Source organism: Carcharodon carcharias, chromosome 30 (assembly GCF_017639515.1).
Source record: "Carcharodon carcharias isolate sCarCar2 chromosome 30, sCarCar2.pri, whole genome shotgun sequence".
NCBI classification, from domain to species: Eukaryota; Metazoa; Chordata; class Chondrichthyes; order Lamniformes; family Lamnidae; genus Carcharodon; species Carcharodon carcharias.
In genome coordinates, this window is record NC_054496.1 from 35,788,826 (window position 1) to 35,807,788 (window position 18,963).

General features: G+C 45.8%; 1 pseudogene; it reads right to left on the reverse strand.

Moving 5' to 3' along the window:
• Nucleotides 1-7,132: 7,132 nt before the first annotated feature.
• On the reverse strand, nt 7,133-9,628 carry LOC121271252 (annotated as a pseudogene).
• Between the last annotated feature and the right edge of the window lie 9,335 nt (nt 9,629-18,963).

Genomic DNA, 18,963 nt, shown 5'->3' on the forward strand with positions numbered 1-18,963 from the left:
GTCTTCTACCATGAAAACAGATACAAAATTATTTTGTTCATTCATGGGATTCGGGCTCAGTCAGCATTTATGGCCCATCCCTATTACCCCTTGAGAAGGTGGTGGTGAGCTGCCTTCTTGAACCGCTGCAGTCCATGTGGTGTAGGTACATCCATAGTGCTGTTAGGGAGGGAGTTCCAGGATTTTGACCCAGCGACAGTGAAGGAACGGCGATATATTTCTAAGTCAGGATAGTGAGTGGCTTGGAGGGGAACTTCCATTTGGTGTTGTTCCCATGTATCTGCTGCCCTTGTCCTTCTAAATGGTAGTGGTTGTGGGTTTGGAAGGTGCTGTTGAAGAAGCCTTGGTGAGTTCCTGCAGTGCATCTTGTCAGAGAGTCAGTGAGCAGGTTAGTACTTGTTCAAAGTGTCTGCAATTACCTTGTTTGCCAGTATTACTTCTCCTGTCTCATTCTTTAAGCAACCAACATTTACTTTAGCTTAATTCATCTCGGCAAGTGGAGAGTATTCTGACACTCCTGACCTGTGCCTTGTAGATGGTGAACAAGCTTTGGGGAGTCAGGAGGTGAGTTACTTGCCACAGAGTTGTGTGTCTTTGAATTACTCTTGTAGCTACAGTATTTATATGGCTAGTCCAGTTCAGTTCCTGGTCAATGCTAACCCCAGCATGTTGATAGTGGGGGATTCAGCGATGGTAATGCCATTGAATGCCATAGGGAGATAGTTAGATTCTCTTATATTGGAGATTGTCATTGCCTGGCACGAATGTCACTTGCTACTTAGCAGTGCAAGCCTAGATATTGCCCAGATCTTGCTGCATATGGACACAGATGGCTTCTGTATCTCAGGAGCGCAAATGGTGAACATTGTTCAGTCAACAGTGAAGTTCCTCACTTGGGATCTTCTGATGGAGGAAAGGTCATTGAGGAAGCAGCTGAAGATGGTTGGGGTTTGGACACCACCCTGAGGGACTCCTGCAGTCATGCCCTGGACTGAAATGATTAGCCTCCAACAACCACAAGCATCTTCCTTTGTGCTCGGTACGTCGCCAACCAGTAGATTTTTTCCCCTGATTCCCATAGACTTCAGTTTTGCAGGGCTCCTTGCTCTCACAGTCGGTCAAACAGTGCCTTGATGTCAAGGGCAGTCACCCTCACTGTCCCTTTTGAGTTCAGCTCTTTTGTCCACGTTTGGAGGAATGTTGTATTGAGGCCTGGAGCTGGGTGACCTTAGCGGAACCCAAACTGCATGGTAGTGAGGTTATTGCTGCCGAAGCACTGCTTGATAGCACTGTCAATGACCCCTTCCGTCACTTTACTGATGATCGAGAGTCGACTGATGGGGCAGGAATTGGCTGGGTTGGATTTGTCCTGCTTTTTGTGGGGGCAGGTCACATCTGGGAATTTTCCACTTTGCTGGGTGATGCCAGTGTTGTAGCCACACTGGAACAGCTTGAACAGGGGAACAGCAAGTTCTGGAGCACAAGCCTTCAGTACTATTGCTGGGATATTGTAAGGGCCAGTGCAGATGCAGATCCAGGGCCTTCAGCCATTTCTTGACATCATCTGGAGTGAATCAAATTGGCTGAAGACTGGCATCTGTGGTGCTGGAGACCTCAGGAGGAAACTGAGATGGATCACCCACTTGGCATTTCTGGCTGAAGATTGATGCTAATGCTTCAGCCTTGTCTTTTTGCACTGATGTGCTGGGCTCCCCCATCATTGTGCATGGGGGATATTTGAGGAGTCCCCTTCTCCAGTGAATTGTTTAATTGTCTACAACCATCCACAACTGGATGTGGCAAGGCTGCAGAACTTTGGTCTGATCTGTTGTTTGTAGCTCTGTCTGTTGCTGCTGCTTCCATTGTTTGGCATTCAAGTCATCCTGTGATGTCACTTCACCAGGTTGACACCTCATTTTTAGGTTTGTCTCGCACTGCTCCTGGCATGCCCTCCTGCACTATTTATTGAACCAGGGTTGGTACCCCAGCTTGATGGTAATGGTAGAGTGGAGGATATGCTGGGCCACAAGATTACTGATTGTGGCTGAATACGATTGTGCTGCTGCTGATGGCCCACAGTGCCTCATAGATGCCCAGTTTAGAGTTGCTAGATTGTTCTAAATCCATACACTTTAGTACGGTGGTTATGCCACACAAGACGATGGAAGGTATCCTCAATGTGAAGGGACTTTGCCTCCACAATACCATGCAATAGATTCTCGTACCAACACTGTCATGGACAGAGGCATCTGCAACATGTAGATTGGTGAAGACAAGGTCAGATAGGTTTCTCCCTCACCACCTGCTGCAGACCCAGTCTCTCAGTTATGTCCTTGAGGACTCAGCAGCTGTGATGCTACTGAGCCTCTCTTGGTGATGAACATTTAAGCCCCCCACCCAGAGTACATCTGTGCCCTTCTCACCTTCAGTGCTCCTTCCATGTGATGCTTATCATGGAGGAGCAGTATTGATTCATCAGCTGAAGTGGGGGCAGTAGGTGGCAATCAGCAGGAGGTTTCCTTGTCCATGTTTGACTTGATGCCATGAGACTTCCTGGAGTCCAGAGTCAATGTTGAGAACTCCCAGAGAAACTCCCTCCCTCCTGTACACCACTGGGCTGCCACCTGTGGTGGGCCTGCCCTGCCAGTGGAACAGGACATCCTCAAGGATGGTAACTGTGTACCATCTACAACATGCACTGTGCTAACTCAAGGCTCCTTTGACAGCAACTTCCAAACCCACAATATCTACAATCTAGAAGGGCAGCAGCTACATGGGAACACTACCACCTGCAAGTTCTCCTCCAAACCCCACACACCATCTTGATGTGGAACTATAACCACCATTCCTTCATTGTCACTGGGTTAAAAATCTTGGAATTGTCTCCTCAATAGCACTTGTACCTTGAAACCACATGGAGCGCAGCAGCTCACCACCACTTTCTCAAGGGTCATTACTGCTGGCTTTGGCAGCAATACCAACATCCTATGAATAAATAAAAATGCACCGTCACCTTGGATCCCCCAGTGCCCAATGAAACCATGGGTCTCTCACGAGAGAGAGACCATTCTCCCTGCTCCAACCCACATCTCTGCTGAAATTCAGACTTGAACGCCCAGGGAGAACAACTGGGTTAGTGATCACCACCAGAGCTGGCCGGACCACATGAAGCAGTGTCCTGCTGTCCTGTGCCGAAATTCATCACTATTCCAGGATCATGCTGCAATGTTAGGAACCCTCCATCTTCTCTATTTCAAACCATCTTTCCCATCACCAACAAGAGCAAACAGCTCATGGACTTGGTGACAAATTTCAGATCAGCTGCCTCTGCCACTTCCCCTCGCCCATCAGGACAAACTTCCTCTCTGGCTCCTCCCTCCCCTAAACTCATCTTTCCCCATCTCCCCTCAGGCCCACTCCAACCTCATCTTGTCCCTGACACCAAACCTCATGCTCCCTTAACCTTATTCCCACTAATCTGTTGACCACCCATTTTCTCTTTCTGGTCTGACATTAGCTAATGTTAATACTTTCCTCTCCTCAGGTACTCTGGAAAACCAGTGGGAAGCACTAAAAAGCAAGATCCTAATTGGACAAAGTAGACATGTCCCCCTACAAAAATAAGAGTGGTATTGCCAAATCTTGACCCCCACCCCCCCGCTTGTCTAGAGGAATACAGGGGAAGATCAAACATAAAAGAAGCATATGATAGGCACAAAGAACTAAGCACTGCAGATAGCCTAGATGAATATAGGAAGTGCATGGACGAAGTAAAAAAGGAAATAAGGAAGTCAAAGAGAGGGCATGAGAAAAGATTAGCAAGTTAAAGATAACCCAAAGATGTTTTACAAATACATTAATGCTAAAAAGGTTAGTTAAGGAAAAAGTGGGACCTCAGATGAAAATGGAAACTTGTGTAGATGCAGAGGCTGTGGGAAGGATTTTTAATGAATATTTTGTCTCTGTGTTTACAAAGGAAAGGGAGAATGTAGATATAGTAGTCCAGGAGGAACGCTGCGAATTATTGGATGGGTTAGTCATAAAGAGAGAGGAAGTACTCGAAGGGTTGAAATCCTCAAAAGTTGATAAGTCACTAGGGCCAGATGGATTGTTTCCAAGGTTGCTGAAGGAAGTCAGGGAGGAGATAACAGATGCTCTGAGGATGATTTTCCAATCTTCACTCGATACAGCGGACTGGGGAAATGCAAACATAGTTCCATTGTTTAAAAAGGGATCAAAGGAAATGCCAAACAATTATAGGCCGGTTACTCTTACATCAGTGGTGAGCAAATTAGTAGAATCAATCCTGAGAGATAGGATTAAATGTCATGTGGAAAGGCATGGACTAGTCAGGGATGGTCAGCATGGATTTGTTAAAGGAAGGTCTTGCCTCAAATTTGATTGAATTCTTTGAGGAAGTGACAAGGGTTGATGAAGGTAGTGCGGTGGATGTTGTGTACATGGATTTTAGCAAGGCATTTGACAAGGTCCCACATGGCAGATTGGTCAGGAAAGTAAAAGCCCATGGGATTCAGGGTTATGTGGCAAACTGAATAAAAGGTTGGCTTTGTAACAGGAAACAAAGGGTAATGGTTGATGAATGCCCTTGCGAATGGAAAGATGTCTCAAGTGGTACTCCACAGGGCTCGGTGTTGGGACCCTTGCTGTTTGTGTTATATATTAATGATTTGGACGTGAACGTGGGGGGCACGATTGGGATATTTGCAGATGACACAAAGACTGGCTAAGTAGTGGATAGTGCAGTGGATAGCCATAATCTCCAAAACGGTATAGATGGGTTGGTGGAATGGGTGGTAAAGTGGCAGATGGATTTTAACAGAGAAGTGTGAGGTCATACATTTAGGGAGGTCATACAGTTACACAATAAATGGGAATATACTAAGAGGGGTAGATGAAGTGAGAGATCTTGGCGTACAAGTACGCAGGTCCCTGAAGGAAGCAGTTCAAGTAGACAAGGTTGTAAAGCAGGCATTTGGAATGCTCTCCTTCATTGGCAGAGGTATAGAATATAAAAGTAAGGATATAATGTTGGAATTCTATAAAACACTGGTGAGGCCATAACCGGAGTATTGTGCGCAGTTCTGGTCACCATATTACAGGAAGGACGTAATAGCTCTGGAGAGAGAGTGCACAGGAGGTTTACAAGAATGTTGCCAGGGTTAGAAAAGTGTAGCTACAAGGAGAGATTGGATAGGTTGGGGTTATTTTCCTTAGAACAAAGAAGGCTGAGAGGTGACTTGATTGAGGTGTATAAAATTGAGAGGAATAGCTAGAGTGGACAGGATAAAATTGTTTCCCTTGGTGGAGAATTCTAGAATCAGGGGACATAGAATCAAGATAAGTGACAGAAGGTGTAGGGGGGACATGAGGAAGAACTTTTTTTTTACGCAGAGTGTAGTGGGAATTCACTGCCCAATTGGTGGTAGAGGCAGAAACTCTAAACTCTTAAGAAGGACTTGGATCTGCATCTTAAGTGCTGTAAGCTGCAGGGCTATGGGCCAGGTGCAGGAAGGTGGGATTAGAAAGGGCACCTGGGTGTCCTCAGGCTGGCATGGACAAGGTGGGCCAAATGGCCTCCTTCTGTGCTGTAACTTCATGGTACTCTCTCCCCCACCCTCCTTCAATTCCACTCTCAATGGCCCTGCTTCAATTTCAGTTCAGGTTCCTTGTTCTCAATTCCCGACAGGAGAAATTATTCCCCAAACCCACCCTCCAAATCCTCCCAACAGTTTAAACACCTCAGATCAGCCTCAACCTTCTACCAAGGAGTTAAACTGCTCCTCACCCCAGTCTTTATTCTGGCCAATCAGCATCCAGACTCACCAGAACAAAATGGCTTCTTTGCTGTTTGATGTCCAAACCTCAGAAATCCAGATGTGTGTGTTCCCAGACTTCTGATAACTGAAGCATCACATCAGAGAGAGGCCAACATCCCATTAACCCCAATTACTCTTTTTTTTTAATGAGTATCAGACTCAAATTTGTTCCTTCAACATTCAGATAACAGCATGATTTTTCTTGTTTTTGTTCAAGGTGGATGACCTCACTCTCCTTCAGAGAATTTACCATCGTTTGGTCACTCACTCAAATCTCTCAACCCCTTTTGCTCCTGTCTGCGTGACTAATGTCACCTGCAAACTTGGCCAAGTAGACAGTTGGATATCCAAGTCAAAGGAAGTTCAGGCACCAGATCAGATCCCTGGGAACCAGCACGTTAATTCCTGACAGACAATGTTCTCCGTGTCCCCAATCACTTCATTTTCCCTCCATGTCTGTGAAAGATGGAATCCCCTTTGAAAGTCCACGTGGACAACACCCTCCTTAGTGAGCTCCAATGAAAATTGAGAGTTTAGTCCCATCAACTTAAAGCCATGCTGTCTCTCAGATCACCTTCAGTTTGAGCTGCAGATTCACTATTCCCCACAATAGACAGGCCTGTGTAATCTGGTTGACCAGTCAATTAAACAATTTGATCAGAAGTGAAACATTCTTTTGACAAATGATTATCAAATTAGCACCCTGTTTGCAGTGTGGGAGCAGTGGTATTGTCACTGGGCTAGTATTCCAGAGACCCAGGGTAATGTTCTGGGGATTTGTTCAAATCCCACTACAGCAGATGGTGAAATCTGAATTCAATAAAACAATCTGGAATTAAAAGTCTAATTACTGTGAAATCATTACCGAATGTTGTTTAAAACCCATCTGGTTCACTAATGTCCTTTATGGAAGGAAATCTGCCTCCCTTAGTGAAGGAAACACTGAGGGGAAAATGGAAACCAGCAGTCGGCCAACTCACCACCTGGAGACCTCTCCTGCATCCTTCGCTCAGCCTCATTCAGAGACTCTGTTGCAAGCTTGGTCACATCAGTACCCAGAATGAGCAGGGGTCCAAGTGAGGTCTCACCCTCCCACTTCAATCCAGCTTCACTCTCTGCAACATCAAACACTCCAGTTAGAGAGGGGAAAGAGGGAACATCCAACATCTAGAGGATCAATGTCCTACCAGCTTCAGGTACAAGATCTCTCCTTCCTCTGGAACCAAACCACAACTCCCTTGTGGCAGCTCAGTTACCCACATGGCAACAGGCACAAATGTCAATGCTCGATTCCTTCAATGGGGTCCAGCTAAACAAGAAAGCAGCTCATCAACCAGGTTGTGCATCACATCCCCACACAACACATCCCTGATGGAGAGAGGGGGAACTGACACATTCTGCACCTTCTGGAAAGTACAGCTTTGTTCCTGGAATCCCTCTGATCCACTGGAGCAACTTTCAGGTGACAGGTGATGAAAATCTGAGGGATACATTCAACACAAGTCATGATTCAGTGACTCCCTCCCAACATGGAGACCCCAACGATCAGCTTCCTCTTACCAAGGAACAGTCATCTCCAAGGAAATGGAACGCATCCAGGTCAAACTGGAGCTTGTCCAGCTCCCGCTCGTCTCTTGGCAACACAAAGGTTGAAAAGGAGTCCTCAGCTTTGCTGTCCAGGAGGCAACTGAAGAAAGATTAAAAAGGGACAGGAAGTGAATCAAGTGAAGCCATTGAGATGGGACCAGCTGGAGAAAGCAGAGAGCTCCTTACCCATTGTGGTCAATGATGCTGTATCTTGGGGTGGAGTCCTTGTCTGGGCTCAATGTAGCTACACAGTGGTCAATGTAGAGCTTCAGGGGCATGTGGTTGGTCATTGAAACAGAGGCCTCAATGTGAATGAGCTCACCCAGGTAGTAGACAGTTAAAGCGCGCTCTGTAAGCCAGTCACCTGAAGTACTAAGAGGACAAGGGTTAGAGACAGTGGCTGTAACTCCCAGTGAGTGACTACAGGAAATCATTCCCCCTTCACCCATCACATACCATTCATTAGGCGCAGAGAGAATGACAGATGCCCTTCTCCAGACTTGGTGGAGCTGAATGGGATCCAGGTGGGCTTGATGGGGTCACTGGTCACATTGCCCTTCCTGGAAAGGCAGGGGAGTCATTTCAGGACAACTTCAGAGACCACCAGCAGCTGTAGATCTTATTGACAAAGAGATTAAAGATTCTCACCTAAAATAACGACACTCAATGGGAACGACAGCTCAATTCGTTCTCACAATGACAGATCCATGATACTCTGGGGTATGGTTCAGATGGGTGGTGTAGATGAGGAAATCTCCAGTCATCTGAAAGAATCAGGTTAAGGAATGAAGAACTGATCTGAAATGAGAATGTTCTCCACAGGGGTTAACAATGAAGTCATCCCATCCCCTGAAAACAATTCTGAGGGGGATTGACAGGGTCAGTGTGAAGAGGCGCTTCACCCCAGCCAGAGGAGAGTTGAATATTATGGGTAGGCATCTCAGGTCAGGGGGTCACTTAAGATTAATGTGACAGGGAATTACTTCATTCAGCAGGTGGTGAATCTTTGGGATTCTATCCCAGAGAGCTGTGAATGCTCAGGAACCAAGTACATTTGAGACAGATGGATTTATTTTGGGGAATGAAGGGAATGTTATGATGTGGCAGATGATGCTAGTCAGGTGGATCAAATCCACAAGGGAAACTTGATCATGCGCTCAGTTTTGCGATTAGTATTTTATTTTGAGATCAGTGCCCAGAATTCAGGAACAACAAGACTGCTGCAAATTTAGGAGGTTTAGATAAAAATGTAAACATTTAAAGAAAAGATTAAGCACATACATTAGGTCTACAAATTAGTATAATAACTCGCAAAATCTTCTGATTAATCTGGCTCCCAGTGACACCTGCTTTAAGGCAACAGTTAAAAACCAGAATGGAACAGACCCAGGCAAAGCAACACCACCTGGACTGGAGAATTAAATACGAGTTAACACATCCTTGGTTACTTTAGACAGGAACTTGATGCAGAAGCTTTTTGCATTTGTGAAAGATCTTAGGATGCCTTGACCACTGATTCAGCCACATCCCCTTTACAGGCAAATTCCATTGTTCCCATATCTTGTTGCAACTTCACTTTTCATAATATAAAAGTTTATTACTAATTTATAAGTAACCTTATGAAAATGTTAACACTTCAGCTTAGTTTCTGAAAGCTGGGTGTAACATCCCACCATCTCTTGGAAATTCACACTGTCTGAATTTATATGAAAAAGCAAATTTTCATTGCATCTCATTCTAAACCTTGTTCAATTAAACTGGACTGAAATCTCCAGTTGGTTTGGACTGAATGAGGGGAATAGAGCTGAAAATCCTCAAAACAACAAAAGCAAAAGCTTGGAGGATCCAAAGAGAAGGTTCAAGACCAATGGGGCTGTTGTCATAGGTTGGAGAGACTCAGGAACCAGTTAAAGCAAAGTACAATACTAAGTAGAAAGCTAATTTGTAGTTTTATAAAGCAGGAGACAGCTATCTCCTCAATATCATTGACATCTTTCCCAGTGTTGGAATGAAGAATGGGGAACAATCTACAGCCCAAGCTTAGAGCAAGAGCTGAGGATTCCCATTACCTGCAACCTGCTGCCACACTCATGGAGTCCATAGTCAAAGAGGACAGTGTGGTTCTGAGAGTAGATCCTGGTTGGCCGACAACCTGCTGTCCCCAGGGTCAGGTCAGCAGCTTTGATCAGGTGCCTGGTTCCAAATAAATCCAGCTGGACCCTGAGCAGCAGCTTGTCCTCTCCACACTGCACCATCACAGTCTGCAGTGGAGACACACTTCCACCCTCAGACACACGGAAATGGGAACCAAAGGGAGGCCCAGGAGGAGAGACTGTCTGAGGCACACGGGCGGCTTTGACTCTGCTCCATGGAAACCTCTGGCCTAGAAACTGTTGCCAAGTGTCAGAGCCACAAACAGCTCCAACTAACACCAGCACTGGGAACAAAGCCCTCACTACAAAATCCCCCATGATACCAAACAACTCAACCATCCCTTCAGCCACCGAGCAGCACCTTTTATACACACAAGCTGCACTCACCTGACACCAATGAGACCAGAAGCAGCAACATTGAACCAATTAACCGGCCACAATCTCCACAATCTCCATCAATGACAAAACTCATGGATTTATTACCAGGAAGGCCAATTTTATTTGGACCAATAAGAGTTGGTCTGGTGGGGAAAGATGTCGATGAACAAAAGGGAAGGTGTGTGATAGGGTGGAGGGCAGGAGAGATTAAAGGATAAAAGGTTTCATGGTACAAAAGCCAAAGGCAGTGGTAATGGGTAAAGAAACAAAAGATGTGTCCGGATGAGGTGTGAATGGCAGCCTAGCAACCATCTGAATGTAACGTAGAATCGTAGAATGTTTACAGCACAGAATGAGGCCACTCGGCCCATCGTGTCTGCCCCAGCTGAAGAATGAACCCTGATCCCACTTTCCAGTACTTGGTCCTTAGCCCTGCAGGTTCCAGCAGTTGAGGTGCTTATCCAGACACCTTTTCAATGAGTTGAGGGTTCCGGCCTCTACTCCCCTTACAGGCACTGAATTCCAGACCCACACAATCATCTGGATCAGAAAAGGTTTTACTCATCTCCCCTCTAATATTTCTATCAATCACCTAAAATCTATATCCCCTCATCAATGAGCTCTCTGCTGAAGTATATAGGCCCTTCCCATCCAGTCTATCCAGGCCCTTCACAATTTTGTACATCTCAATCAAATCTCCCCTCAGCCTCCTCTGTTCCAAGGAGGACAGCCCCAGCCTCTCCAATCGTTCCTCATATTTGCAATTTTCCAGCCCTGGCAACACCCTGGTAAATCTCCTCTGTTCCCTCTCGAATGCAATTACATCCTTTCTGTAACGAGGTGACCAGAACAGCACACAGTACTCAAGTCGTGGCCTAACTAATGTTTTATATAGTTCCAGCATAACCTCCCTGTTCTTATATTCTACACCTCGGCTAAGAAATGAAAGGATTCCATCTGCCTTCTTAACCACCTTCTCAACCTGTCCTGCTACCTTCTGGGATCTGTGGACAGTCACTCTTAGACTCCTCACTTCCTCTACACTTCTCAGTCTCCCCCCATTTATTGTGTAATCCTTTGCCTTGTTTGACCTCCACAAATGCATCACCTCACACTTCTCTGGGTTGAATTCCATTTGCCACTTTTCTGCCCACTTGACCAGTCCATTGATGTCTTCCTGCAGTCCACAGCAACTCTCCTCTCGCTATCAACCAATTTTCTGCTGTCTGCAAACTTCTTGATCATTCTACATTTATGCCCAAATCATTAATATAGAACACAAAAAGCAGGGGGACCAGTACTGAGCCCTGTGGAACCCCACTGGAAAAAGCCTTCCAGTCACAAAAACATCCATCCTTTGTTTCCTGTCACTGAGTCAATTTTGTATCCTGCTTGCTACATTCCCCTGGATCCTATGGGTTTTTATTTTTTTAAGCAGTCTGCCATGTTGAACCTTGTTGAAAGCCTTGTTATAATCAATGTGTATCACATCAACTACACCACCCTCATCAATGCTACTTGTTACTTCCTCAGAAACTTCAGTCTGATTAGTCAGATATGACCTGTGTACTATAGGCCCCCAAACTCAGGGAGAGATAGAGGATCAAATACGTAGTTAAATTTCAGAGAAGTGTAAGAATAATAACGTTAGGGGATTTTAGCTACCCAAATATTAACTGGGATAGTGTTAGCATGTGAGGAAGGGAGGGAGCAAAATTATAAAGTTGCATCCAGGAGAACTTTTTTTGACGGTGCGTAGAAAGCCCAGCAAGGGACGGGGCAGTTCTGGACCTAATGTTCTGAAATGAGCCCAGGCACATGGAAGGCATATCAGTAGGGGAGCATTTTGGAGATAGTGACCATAACTCAGTTAGATTTAGGATAGTTATGGAAAATGATAAGGTTGGACCAGGAATAAAAGTTCTAAACTGGGGAAATTTTACTAAGATGTGATGCGATTTGGCACAAGTGGACTGGGAGCAGCTACTTGCAGATAAAACTGTGTCAGAGCAGTGGAGTGCCTTCAAAGAGGAAATAACGAGAGCACAGGGCAAATATGTTTCCATAAGACAACGGGTGGGGAGAACCAATCCTGGAGAACCCTGGATGTCAAGGGGCATAAAGGTTAGTATGAAGAAAACAAGAGAAGCTTATGGCAGATTCCGAGGGCTCAATATAGCTGAGTCCTTACAGGAGTGTAAAAAGTGTAGAGGGGAACTTAAAAAGGAAATTAGGAAAGCTAAGAGAGTGCATGAGAAAGCATTGGTGGGTGCAATAAAGGAAAACCCAATGGGGTCATTTAAATATACATAGAGGAAGAGAATAACTAGGGAAAGAGTAGGGCCAATTCGGGATAATAGAGGTAATCCGTGTGGGGACCCGGAAGACATGGGTACAGTCCTCAATGAATCCTTTACGTCAGTCTTCACAATGGAAAAGGACGACGCAGATCCAGATATCAGGGTGGAGGACTGTGTAATATTAGAGGAAATTAGCATAGAGAGAGAGGGGGCACTTGCAGGTCTAGCGGCCTTAAAAATGGATAAATCCACAGGCCCGGATGAGATGTATCCCAGGCTGTTGAGGGAGCCAAGGGAAGAGATTTCAGGGGCACTGGCAATAATTTTCAAATCCTCTCTGGCCACAGGTGCGGTGCCAGAGGACTGGAGGACTGCTAACATTGTCCGATTATTAAGAAAGGGAGGAAGGGATAGACCAGGAAATTACAGGCCAGTCAGTCTAACCTCAGTGGCAGGGAAGTTACGAGAAAGAATTCTAAGGGGCAGAATATATCTGGCCTTGGAGAGACAAGGATTAATCGGGAACAGTCAGCATGGGTTTGTTAAGGGAAGGTCGTGTTTGAAAAATTAGTCCAAATTTTTTGAGGAGGTAACCAGGAGTGTTGATGAGAGTAATGCATTTGACTTTAGCAAGGCTTTTGAAAAGATCCCCATGGCAGACTGGGCATAAAAGTAAGAGCCCATGGGATCTAAGGCAAAGTGGCATGTTGGATCCAAAATTGGCTGAGAGGCAGGAAGCAGAGGGTGATGATACAGGGATGTTTCTATGACTGCAAGTCTATTTCTAGTGGGGTTCCGCAGAGCTTGGTGCTGGGGCCCTTGCTTTTTGTGGTGTATATAAATTATTTAGATTTAAATGTAGGGGGTATGATCAAGAAGTTTGCAGATAAGACGAAAATTGGTAGAGTGGTAAATAGTGAGGAGGATAGCCGTAAACTGCAGGAGGATATCAATGGACTGGTCAGGTGGGCAGAGCAGTGGCAAATGGAATTCAACCCGGAAAAATGTGAGGTAATGCACTTGGCGATGGCTAACAAGGCAAGGGAATACGCTATGAATGGTAGGACCCAGAAAAGCACTAAATATCAGAGGGACCTTGGTGAGCATATCCATAGATCCCTGAAGGTAGAAGGGCAGGTAGATAAGGTGGTTAAGAAGGCATGTGGGATACTTGCCTTTATTAGCCAAAGCATAGAATACAAGAGCAGGGAGGTTATGCTGGAACTGTATAAAATGCTGGTTAGGACACAGCTGGAGTAGTGTGCAGTTCTGGTCACCACATTATAGGAAGGATGTGAATGTGCTGGAGAGGGTGCAGAGGAGATTTACCAGGATGCTGCCTGGGCTGGTGTGTCTGAGCCATGAGGAAAGATTGGATAGGCTGGGGTTGTTTTCCTTGGAGCAATGAAGGTTGAGAGGGGACCTGATAGAGGTGTATGAGATTATGATGAACATGGATAGGGTGGATAGGAAGGCACTTTTTCCACTAGTAGAGGGGTCAATAATCAGGGGGCATAGATTTAAGGTAAGAGGTAGAAGGCTAAGAGGGCTGTTGAGGAAAAAGTTTTTCACACAGACAGTGGTGGGAGCCTAGAACTCACTGCCTGAAAGGGTGGTTGAGTCAGAAACTCTTGTAACATTTAAGAAGTATTCAGATATTCACTTGCGTTGCCCTAGTCTCCAGGGCTATGTGCCAAGCGCTGGAAAATGGGATTAGTGTACTCAGATCTTTATTGACTGGAATGCACAGAGCCTGGGGTACATTTAATCCGGCCCTGGTGATTTATCCACTTCTGGCGATGTTAATCCCCTTAATACTTCCTCTCTTCCTACGTTTATCACATCAAATACATCACACTCCTCCTCCTGAACTACAATGTCTGCAGTCTCCCCCTCTTTTGTTAAGACAGATGCAAAGTAAATATTCAGACCCATACCCACATCCTCCACCTCCACAACAGGTTACCTTTTCGGTGTTTTATGAGCTCCACTCTTTCCTTTGTTATCCTCTTACTCTAAATGTATTGATCAATCATCTTTGTCTTGATTTTGCTTGCCAATATTTCTTCATACCCTCTCTTTCCTTTCCTAATTTCCTTTTTGATTTCACCCCTCCACTTCCTCTACTTCTCTCCACTTTCTGTAATATTCAGTTCTCAGTGTCTGACATAAGCTTTCCTTTTCTGCCTTCTCTTTCCCTGAAAGCTCCTTGATATCCAGAGGGCTCTAGATTTGGCTGTCCCACCCATTTCTTTGTTGGAACATGTTTACTCTGAACCCCTTGAATCTCCCCGTTGTTTGCCTCTCACTGCCCTGACACTGATTTACCTTCAAGTAGCTGTTTCCAGTCCACTTTTTTCTAAATCACTCCTCAGCTTATAAAATTGGCCATGACCCAATTTAGAAGTTTAACTCCTGTTCTATCTCTGTCCTTTTCCACAATGATGTTAAAATTAACTGAACTATGATCACTCCTACCAAAATGCTCCCCACTGTGACTCCTTCTACCTGATTTATTTTTTAAAGGTTAGTCCAGAACTGTGCCCTCTCCTCTTGGACTTGCTACATACTGGCCAAAAAAGTTCTCCTGAATGCATCTCGAGAATTCTGTTCCCTCCATTCCTCTCACACTTAAACTATCCCAGTTAATATTGGGGTAGATAAAACCCCCTACAATTACTGCCGTACTGTTTTTGCACTGCTGAAAGTTTTGCCTCTATATTTTCTCTCCTATCTTCCTCTGACTGTTTGGAGTTCTATAGTACATTCCCAGCAGTGTGACTGCCTCTTTTTTGATCCTAAAATCAATCAATCTGGCCTCAGTTGATGATCCATCTAATATATCAATCCTTCTCACAGATGTAATTGCTTCTCTAACAGAAATGGCCACCCCAGCTCCCTTTTTATCTCTGTCTCTATCTTGTATGAAAACCCTGTAACATTGGTGTTATTACACTTCGCTCGATCTAACTGAACTTAGCGGACACACAGACGGAGCTGGCTATATGTTTGAGCCTCACACTGGACGGTTTGTGTTTTATTTCTCACACTGGGTGACAGCGCTGTTATACAAAAAATAGGCACAGCACATTGCTGAAAGATTGTTCTGATTTAAAAATGTATGAAATTAAAGCCGAGTGTGGATATTAAGGATTTGACTCAGTCTATGAAAGGATTAAAAACTGAAACTCAGCTAAAAGAACAGCTAAAAATCATTTGGCAAAGAGCAGAGAGAGAGAGACATTAATTTCACACACACATATAGACATGGGGGCCTTGAGAAAGACTATTCCAGACAGGGAGCTGAAGCTGAGAACATTGCTGCTGCAATGGACAGATAAACATGTTTTGATTTGCAAGAACTCTCATTCAAACAAAGAACCTCAGAAATATAACAGGCAATAGTCACGTAATTCAAAGTAAAAAGATTTTCTATAAATTAGAAACTTAGATAAACAAGCCAGTCAGATTTTGCGGGACCATCAGAAAGATGAGACTTGATATTGTTTGCACTCAACCTGAGACAAAGGCAGCAGAAAACTACACTTTATACTTCTGACTGAGTACAAAAACCAGTTGTTAATTGTTTGAATATATTACTTTTATTTTCCAAGTGGATTTGAGGATTGCATTTACTTTTAATTGCATTTGAACTTTGTAGTCATAGATAGATGAATGATTTTATCTTGAAAAAAACAAAAGACTGCGGATGCTGGAAATCCAAAACAAAAACAGAATTACCTGGAAAAACTCAGCAGGTCTGACAGCATTGGCGGAGAAGAAAAGAGTTGATGTTTCGAGTCCTCATGACCCTTCCACAGAATTGAGTGAATATAAGGAGAGGGGTGAAATATAAGCTGGTTTAAGGTGGTGGTGGGGGTGGGGGTGGTGGGGGGGGTGTGGTGGTAAGGTGGCGGATGGTTGGTGGGGTGGGGGGGGGGAGAGAAGTGGGGATGTGGGGTGGTGTTGTGGTTGTAGGGTCAAGCAAGCAGTGATAGGAGCAGATAATCAAAAGATGTCACAGATGAACAAAAGAACACAGAGGTGTTGCAGGTGGTGATATTATCTAAACGAATGTGCTAATTAAGAATGGATGGTAGGGCACTCAAGGTACAGCTCTAGTGGGAGTGGGTTGGAAAGACTAGCAGGGCATAAAAGATTTAAAAATAATGGAAATAGGTGGGAAAAGAAAAATCTATATAAATTATTGCAAAAAAAAAGGGGGTGGGGCTGGAGGGGGGAGTTCAATATCTAAAGTTGTTGAATTCAATATTCAGTCCAGAAGGCTGTAAAGAGCCTTGTCGGAAGATGAGGTGCTGTTCCTCCAGTTTGCGTTGGGCTTCACTGGAACAATGCAGCAAGCCAAGGACAGACGTGTGGGCAAGACAGCAGGTTGGAGTGTTAAACTGGCAAGTGACAGGGAGGTTTGGGTCATTCCTGCGGACAGACCGCAGGTATTCTGCAAAGCGGTCGCTCAGTTTACGTTTGGTCTCTCCAATGTACAGGAGACCGCATTGGGAGCAACAAATGCAGTAGAATAAGTTGGGGGAAATGCAAGTGAAATGCTGCTTCACTTGAAAGGAGTGTTTGGGCCCTTGGACGGTGAGGAGAGAGGAAGTGAAGGGGCAGGTGTTGCATCTTTTGCGTAGGCATGGGGAGGTGCCATAGGTGGGGGTTGAGGAGTAGGGGGTGATGGAGGAGTGGACCAGGGTGTCCCGGAGGGAATGATCCCTACGGAATGCCGCCGGGGGTGTGAAGGGAAGATGTGTTTGGTGGTGGCATCATGCTGGAGTTGGCGGAAATGGCGGAGGATGATCCTTTGAATGCGGAGGCTGGTGGGGTGATAAGTGAGGACTAGGGGGACTCTATCATGTTTCTGGGAGGGAAGAGAAGGTGTGAGGGCGGATGCGCGGGAGATGGGCCGGACACGGTTGAGGGCCCTGTCAACGACCGTGGGTGGAAAACCTTGGTTAAGGAAGAAAGAGGACATGTCAGAGGAACTGTTTTTGAAGGTAGCATCATCAGAACAGATGCGACAGAGGCGAAGGAACTGAGAGAATGGGATGGAGTCCTTACAGGAAGCGGGGTGTGAGGAGCTGTAGCCGAGGTAGCTGTGGGAGTTGGTAGGCTTGTAATGGATATTGGTGGACAGTCTATCACCAGAGATTGAGACAGAGAGGTCAAGGAAGGGAAGGGAAGTGTCAGAGATGGACCATGTGAAAATGATGGAGGGGTGGAGATTGGAAGCAAAATTAATAAATTTTTCCAAGTCCCAACGAGAGCATGAAGCAGCACGGATGTAATCATCAATGTACCGGAGAAAGAGTTGTGGAAGGGGGCTGGAGTAGGACTGGAACAAGGAATGTTCCACATACCCCATAAAGAGACAGGCATATCTGGGGCCCTTGCGGGTACCCATAGCCACACCTTTTATTTGGAGGAAGTGAGAGGAGTTGAAGGAGAAATTGTTCAGCGTGAGAACAAGTTCAGCCAGACGGAGGAGAGTAGTGGTGGATGGGGATTGTTTGGGCCTCTGTTCGAGGCAAAAGCTAAGGGCCCTCAGACCATCCTGGTGGGGGATGGAGGTGTAGAGGGATTGGACGTCCATGGTGAAGAGGAAGCGGTTGGGGCCACGGAACTGGAAATTGTTGATGTGACATAAGGTGTCAGAGGAATCACGGATGTAGGTGGGAAGGGACTGGACAAGGGGAGAGAGAAGGCAGTCAAGATAACGAGAAATGAGTTCCATGGGGCAGGAGCAAGCTGACACGATCGGTCTACCGGGACAGTTCTGTTTGTGGATTTTGGGTAGGAGGTAGAAGCGGGCCGTCCGAGATTGGGTGACTATCAGGTTGGAAGCTGTTGGAGGAATATCTCCAGAGGAGATGAGGTCAGTGACAGTCCTGGAAACAATGGCTTGATGTTCAGTGGTGGGTCATCTCCAGGGAGAGGTAGGAGGGAGTGTCTGCGAGTTGACGCTCAGCCTCCACGAGGTAGAGGTCAGTGCGCCAGACAACAACAGCACCACCCTTGTCAGCGGGTTTGATGACAATGTTGGGGTTGGACCTTAGAGAACGGAGTGCAGTAAGTTGAGAGAGAGACAGATTAGAATGGGTGAGAGGAGCAGAGAAATTGAGATGACTAATGTCACGCCGACAGTTCTCAATGAAAAGATCAAGAGAAGGTAAGAATCCAGAGGGAGGGGTCCAGGTGGAGGGAGAATATTGGAGGTGGGTAAAAGGATCCCTTGAACGGGAAGAGGACTCCTGCCCAGAGAAGTGAGCCCGGAGACGAAGACGGCGGAAGAAGAGTTCAGCATCATGCCGAGCCCGAAATTCATTGAGATGAGGGCGTAAGGTATGAAACTAAGTCCTTTGCTGAGCACTGAACGTTCAGCGTCGGAGAGGGGAAGCTCAGGGGGTATAGTGAATACACGGCCGCGGCTGGGATTGGAAGATGGGGTGGGGACGGAGGGACAGGCAGGGGTGGAGGGTCCTAGATGGGTGTTGGTGTCAATGAGTTGTTGGAGCTTGCGTTCCTTAGCACTTGAGAGAAAGAGAAAAAGTTTCTTGTTGAGGCGTCAGATGAGACGAAGAATAAAATGAAACTGGGGGCACGCGCAGCTTTGAAAAAGGGTGCGGCGGTGCTGCTGGGGGGAGAGGTCGAGTGTGTTCATATGGCGGCGCATGGCACTGACTGTGGATCTCA